The sequence below is a fragment of the Hylaeus volcanicus genome, chromosome 4, assembly GCF_026283585.1.
Source record: "Hylaeus volcanicus isolate JK05 chromosome 4, UHH_iyHylVolc1.0_haploid, whole genome shotgun sequence".
Lineage (NCBI taxonomy): Eukaryota > Metazoa > Arthropoda > Insecta > Hymenoptera > Colletidae > Hylaeus > Hylaeus volcanicus.
The window spans coordinates 9,401,590-9,409,469 of NC_071979.1; positions in this window are offsets into that span (position 1 = coordinate 9,401,590).

The following is a 7,880-nucleotide window of genomic DNA, read 5'->3' on the forward strand; positions in this document are numbered from 1 at the left end:
TCATGTTGCGAAACTCGCGGCGAGATCATGGAATAGAGACACCTAAAATCCGTCGGTTTCCATTCCAAATGACCGTTTCCACGCGATTTGCGAGCGAATCATAGCGACTGTTGCAGGGATTCGATTCATACCACGACATTTCGTTCGCCGCGTAGGAGAGGTTCGATAAATGAAGCATTATTGCTGGAAAATTGCTTTATTTCTCGCGGCACGCAGACAAGGCATCGATCGCGGTGGTTTTAAAATCGTCAGACCAATTGTCGAGGATTGCGAAACAGTTCGATGGAGAAAGCAAAGATGAATTTCACACGGAATGGTATTTTTTACCAACTCAAAGTTGGAAATTTTTTTTGGAGATTAGTTAGAATATTAAGATAACGAGTATATTAATTAACATACAACAAATTAATAATAATTGAATCTACGGTTTCAAGCAACAGTCCATTAAGATATATTCGATCCTGTAGGGGTAGGTTGACCGTTCGCCCGCATTTTTCGAGTCTGAAATTGCACCTGGTAAATGACAATTCTCAAAGAAGTATACATTTTCCGATACTTAATTTACAATTACGATCGTTAACGGGGTATGGGAGTAAAAGGACGAGCGACGATCAAGAGTCGATATTGAATCGCCGGTATCTTGTTCGACAAGCGCACGGAAATCTTGAAAATTGCATCGCATAGACGTGCGGCACCGACCGCCTTGTGCAACATTGTGCACCATGCGAGCAGACGTCATGTTCTCTATGGACCAGTTCGCGTAACGGTTGGCAAGGAATTTTGATCCTTAATCGGTTCAGGAATTCGATGTTTCCTCGTTAGGAGCTGTTCGAACCACTTTTTCTTCAAATCTGGTATTCCTTCACGAGAACGATTAGGCTTGAGATAACGGTAGCGCGTTGGTCTTATCGCGTGCTTCTCGCTTCGCGGTTCTGAATAATTTTAAGTCGATCGAGAGACACGTTGAGTAGAATACTTCGATTCCTAAGCCTCCATCGAAATGAACCTTCCCAGGAAACGCGAGTAGTTCCGCAGGAATGTTAAATCTTTGAAAATCGCAGGTCCGTTGCACCGAAAAAAAGAGGTTCGGGCAAATTGCCCCCGGATATTTTTCTGGTCTCGAGGACGCATGGACGCTTGGCTCTCGGTCGTAAAAACCGTTGGCCGAAAGTATCTCCGTGTTCGAAGGCATTACAGGTTCGGGGCGGGTGGTGACGGGGCAGGACGTTAAAAGGGAAGGCCGCGATCGCGTCGGTGTGTCGGACGGTGGCGGTGCAGCGTGCAGTCGGTTCAACGTGCAGTCGGTGCAATTGTCGGCGCGGTGGTGGGCGCGGCCGTTCTCCAGAGGCCGAGAGGTCGTCCTGAGCCGCTGGGAACCGGCGATTGTCGCTTGTGCCTGCGCTCCGAGGAGCACGCACTCCCGGTGCACGGCCATCGCGCGCTGCTGGTACTCTGGGTCCGCAGCAACCTGCGATTACCGGACGATTTTCAGATCGGTAGCGGCAGACCGTCCGGGATTTTTTCGCACGCTGCACGATCGCCCCGCGCGCGCAACTACTTCTCGGGACACGTTCCTCCGTTCCTCTCAACGACGCCGTTTCAACGGCTCCTGGTAGCACACTCGATGCTTCGTTTACACGCCAGATACGTTCCAAAGAATGAGAACGATGCGTTGTTCAAATAGATTTTTAATCAAGTTGTTCAACTTACCTGAACGATGGTAGTTGTGTTTCCTGTCTACAGGAATCAGAGATTTTAATACTTTCAGGGCCAGACATACTCGTGAAAATACTTGCGAAGCTAAAGTTATGATCTTAAACAATAGGAAGTTATATGGTATTTAGTTTTACGATCCAATCCATACACCGCGTGGACTAGTCGCAACAATCATCACGATTAACCAGGGGAAGTAGTTCACCCCGTAGATAGCGGTTCCGATTTCTGTGCTCGCATTAATCGCCCGTCGTGACGGGCCGAAAGACGGAAGTCGTAAAAATCCGAGCGGCGTTGCGAATACGTAGAAACGCAGCCAGAGGAGGGTATCACGCGATGCCGTCTTCCGTGGTCTCGAGCGGAATTTTTCCGTGGGACGTTATTGCTTCGGAAGCAATTATAAGTACGGTAGCCCCGGACAGAATTGCATACTGCACACCCAGTCCATCGGTCTCTCTCTCTCGGTCTATAATTGTTTCGACGATTCCTCCACCCCGCCGAGCGGAGGCAATTGCACCTGCTTCGATTTTGCTCGCTTTTTGTGGGAGGGGCGATCGCCTTGTTCCCATCCATCCCATCTCCGTGACCTCAAGCACGCAACCTCGAGATCCGATTGATACGACCCCGCCAGAGCCTGACTCGTTTCATCGTCGACCCTGAATTCTTCGCGCCTCGCGATACTCCTCCAGTTCGGTATTTCCATCGATCGCATCGTCCAGTTCGACGTCCCTTCGATCCTCCTTTCGGTCATCTAAATCCTCCAAGGACGATTCACCACTCTTTCGTTCCTCGAATCTCTCGAATTTTCATGTTCGGGTTGCTTTGGCTCTTTCCTCTTACTTTATGGATACTTAACGTATACAATTCTATATATTTTTATCGTATATCGTAATCTTTGTTTATCTCACACAAAGTAAAGAACCGTATATCGAAATAAATAAACGACAATCGTCCCTTTACTTTGGTCCAGCCGTATTAATAATTGCCCGCGTCTGGTCCGTTGCCACGAATGCAATCTCCTCGTTAAAAATAATAAATACCTGTTGCGCGACGGTAATAGAATAAAAAAGCGACACTGTTAAGTGCGTGCTCCTGGCCGCCTCTCCCCTTAGACGTTCCCGTGGAAAAATAGTCTTCTTCGACGAGATAACGGGATCCGCCGCGTTTTCTCATTATCGCCGGTATTACGAGGCTATTCATTCAAATTTACTCCGATTCCGGCCGAGAATAAACTCGGGATACGCATACCATCGTGGTGAGTCACGATATTACGGCGACTCAATTAACCTTACCTCGCGTAAATTTTCAGGAACGTCCAGCCGATACAGGTGGATATGTTTTTTGCCTAGAATTTAATTCGCTCGTCGATCCAGTTGGCGTTAGATCACGCAGAAACAGGAAACGAAGACGAATATTGCACGTTCTGCCGTTTAGCGTGCGATTACGCCCGTTCTGACGCTCCTTTATGGCGGCAGGATATACGTATTTTGTTTTTATTCTTGATTGTATATCTTGATTGCCAGTAATGGAATATATAAATTTTAACAAGTTGTTCGGGGATAGTTACACGGCCTTGAATTAATTAATATCGCTGAGTCCATCGGTTCATTTAACTTCGTAATCGTCGAGGCGACTTCTTCTGTTCGGTTCAGAATATTCAGGATGCTCGAGTCCATCCTCTGTGCTCCGTTTCGCCGAATCGTAAGGAACTGGATCCGCGGTGGCGGTGAAATTTCCTCGATGAAAGTTCCGATACCGTTCGGGGTGATCGGTTCTCTCGACGCCAGCCAAGGGGGCGGGGGATCCGCGAGAGGACGTCAGGGATAATTCCACGTCTGCGAAAGTAACGACTTCCGAGGATCAGCCATAAAACAGCGCAGTTTTACCGAAAGCCACGAACTCGGCGGAGTAATATAAATTTGTCGGGCGTGTTGCGATCACGGGGCCCCCTCCTCTCGCCTTCCGCGGTGCCCCACGATCGTGTGCCGGTCCGCGAGGCACCAGCTCGCTCTCTTTGGTCATTATCCTTTTATTACCAGCGCGTTATTTAGAGAGCCGAGGGATCCTTGGGAGCGTTCATACTCGCGGCCGATCGCTCGACTGGAAAACGACCCATACGGGCCACGCTGCATCATCGCTGCAACGCCCGCCGCTGCATCTCGTAAATAAAATACCGTTCGATCGTGCACCATCACCCTTCCACCTTGATCTCCCCAACCCCCCACAACCCTTGGTGCTCTACCGGTTTCTTACCGTCGCGCTACTTTAGATTTACGGCGAATTTACCAACGGACTTCCTCTTAACGACACACGTACTTTTTTTACAGCCCACTGAACTCCAGTAGTCCTCCTAATGCTTCCTCTTACTACTGCACTAGGCCTATGTCGTACGTCGAAACCTAAGAATAAACACTGCTTTGTTTCGAAAACGTTGGCAAAAGCACGCATTCACTGTTTCCATATTTAATTCTACAACGGGGGAGCTTAATTACCGAGGAGGGATGTTCTCCCGACAAACAACGAGCTCACGAATCGAACGGCCGCAATCTTCGCCAGGGCAAACAGCAAACGAAAGCAGGATGGCACGACGCTCTCTTCCAGTGTATAAATATACCGGGCCACGGTTATCCGGGGCTGTTCCATCGAAAGGCACGCGCAGCTACTTCCGGTTCTACCCTCTCGAGCGTCGAAATATCCGGCCTGCTTTAGATCCTCGGTGTATCAATCTGGGAGCTCTTAAGAGGATCTCCCTCGAGTGGGATCGCGATAGTAATTAGCGTCGGAGATGCGACCGTAGAAACGTCCTAGCAAACACACAGAGTGTCTCTCTAGAAACAGGTCGCTACTATACTCTATTTTTATCCATCCTCGATACTTTTTATCCGAGAATTTATCGTTTTATCAGTCCCTATCATCAACACTAGATATGTTAAGCATCGGGCAATAAAATTCGCAACGTCGTTAATAATGCATAATATGGCCGACGCGTAATAATGGCGCCTATCTATCACGCTGGTAATTGGGCTTTCAAAATGCGATTGCGTCTTTCCGATTATTGCGAGTCGTTCCGACTTGTTGACTTTACGCGAGACTATCCACCGAAGAATCCAGGTGACCTTTCGTCCACTTGGAGCATTTCTGGTTTCAAGGAAGTCGGTTCGGTGCTTGTAATATCGAGATTAATTTCTCCTCTGCGAGAACTCATGCGTGAAAATCGAACGTATCGGCTGCAGTCGAGGAGTACGGGTTTCTAGGTATCGGTGACTCAAACTCCACGGGTTGTGTGTACGATTCTTTGCTTTCCTTTTCGAATGGATAGGAGATGGTGCGATGTATACTTTCCCTAAAAAGTCACCGATCCCATATTTACACGATGCGAAGTGATTCGAACTAAACTTGGCGAGCGTATAGATTCATCGAGAGATACGGAAGTTTATTCTTCATTCTAAGTGTATGGTTCTGTATATCGGTAGGAAAACTACCGTACACCTGGTATAACAAGTACATCGCGATTACATTCTAGAAAAATTACACATCGAGTCCGTTTCTAAAATATCCACGTCCCTCTCGCTTCCGACTCGAGTGTTCCACGGAATCGTGGACCTAGTTCTTCAAGACCCTCCTCAAGATACACCCAGAATACCTCCGTCGAAGTGGCCAGAGCCGCCGCCACCTCCAAGACAATAAACTCGCGGTAAGGCGTGGCCCACGGATAAGGTCTAATTCACGCTATCCGACGGGCAACTGTCCGTCCAGCCTGTTGTAATATTCTTAAACGAGCATTGAACAAAGTATCAACTCGAAACGTAAAGTTACGACGATGCATGCACGCGTTTATAAAATGATACATTGTCGGCGAGCGATCGGAACGGTCGCTGGTGTTCGCACGAGTGTGCGTACCCCCCTGCCTGCTGCGGGGCAATTAAAAAATTAGCCACGGCTGGGGAACGAATGGGAAGCGATCACTGTTGCCGCGATTTCTCGGCGATGTGTGCGAGCGAGTTAGAGAGCTAGCGCGTGCGTGCTGCTCGCGAAGTGCCCGGTAATTATTTCGACGGAATCGGCTCTGACGGGCTTAATGGCAGCGAGTCGGTCTCAGAGCACCGGCAATTAATCACTATTCATTAAGAGGCCGAGCCGGAAGCCTCGACAAGGAAAACGAAATTACAAGTCGGGCGTCTTGCCTCCTAATCTTTTCCGTTTCCACCGAAACCATGTTGCTTTGACGCGTCTTTTGACACAGAAAGGTTTTAATGGATTCACCATCGATGCAATAGATCGTACACCCCTCTTATCACCAATATACAAGTTCGAGTGTGAGACCGCGCAAGACAAGATAGCGCAACACTGTCAAGAAATGGTTAAGTAGTAGACTCGAGTAGATTCAACTGGCGATGAGAGCGAACTCAGATCCAGGGTACACTTAACCCAGATCTTGTATAGCGAATTAGAAAGATGAAGGAATCATCGAACCCAGCAAGGTTTTTTGTGCCTCAGATTTTCCCGATATTCGGCGGGGAACATATCTTCGAGTCTCGACGGCAAACTGATAATTCGATCGATCAAAACAGCCCCGCTATCGATAAATACCACAGGAATATACGGATAAGCGAAAGGTTTGGTAAAAATGCACGAACCGATAACCAATTTCCCCTGCAATTTACATCCAGGCGAGAGAAACTAATGCCTGTACTCTATGCCATTGGGTATCGACTTTCACAGCTTCCTGGCCATCCGATGAAATTGTTGCTCTGGCTACATTCGATAAAAGAAACTAATGGGAGATCGCGTTATGTAAAACTACAATAGAAATAACCTACACGTTCAAGCTTCTGGCTTCGTACCATGAAACTTTAAAGAGCCATCGGAATTCGTCGCAGCGACAGGATGAATCGCGGCGATCGGAAAGTGACTTTTATCGGTGATCCGTGGACCTGGAGCGCGTCGCAGTAAGTGTCGAGGTTTCCCCGAGGCTTTGGGTTACATCCTGTACGAGACCAAGGGGATCCAGGACCCTCTTTCCGACCGCTTTAAACAATTTTAAGGCTCATTTCCCCCCTTAAAGCGAATATCCTGCGAGAGGGGTCCTGGACGGGGACAAGGAAGAGGATATCTCGAAACCCAACGCGAGGGAAAGAGAAATAAGAGAACCCGCGAGGCATCTTACTTTGGGCTCGTAGCCCATCCGCCAACCCCTTGGTGAAAACTGGAAGGTAACCCTCGTATTTACCAATTACCTAAGTAATCTGCGGCGGCCAGACTCCGTCTCTGTCCTCACGACTTCCCGCAGCTCTCCTTCTGCGGTATCCGGAGTCCCTCGCTAACTTTAACTAGCCCACGGCGGAGCAGACTCCGTATTTCGGGGCTCACCTCTGACAAACACGGGACATTATAGCCTCGCTGCACTTTAAACGACAAACGACCGTCTTCCGCCTCTGGTGCTCGCCTGGTCATCTTACGAATCCTCTCTTGGGAGTTTATTCTTGCTCGTCTGCGAGTCGACTATTCTTTGAGGGGAGATCGCCTGCAACTGGCAGGTGATGATCGAGAAGATTCCATCAGTTGCTCTATTAGAAGCTCTGAGATAACTCTGCTATCGACTCAGCTCTGTCCATCGATGACCGAATGGTTCGAGAGAGTGTCGTAAAACGTGAATTAAAATGCCCAAACGTTCTCCAATTCCAGAAGGTCGCCCGGAGATGGGTGGCCTTGATCGGAGGATCAAGCCTAAGCCAGCGACGCGTAACGAAGCGGCTGGATTTCAATTACACTTTCGTCACGCGTACCATGGTGTATCGTCGGAGATCTAATCACAGATTCTTCCGCCATTAGCTGTCGACGGTGCAGGGTAAACGACACCGGAAACCGGATGGTAGCGGCGCGATTCCAGGGGCGTCTCACCACCCTGGTGCTCGTACGCGATAGGTAAGAGGATTCTCCTCTCCGAGGCTTATTCAATGAGACCTTGGGACCGTCATGCGTCCCGAGTCAGCTTCCGTGAGAAACACCGGGGACAAAGTGCGCGAGGAGCGCTAACATTGGACGGAGAGGCTCGAATCGACGCTCGAAACACTCCACACCGGAGGACGTGTTCCACGTACGTACGTGTAATGTATGCAGATTGCCGGAGTACCATTATATGTTTCTTTCGCGCGTATACTCGCGAC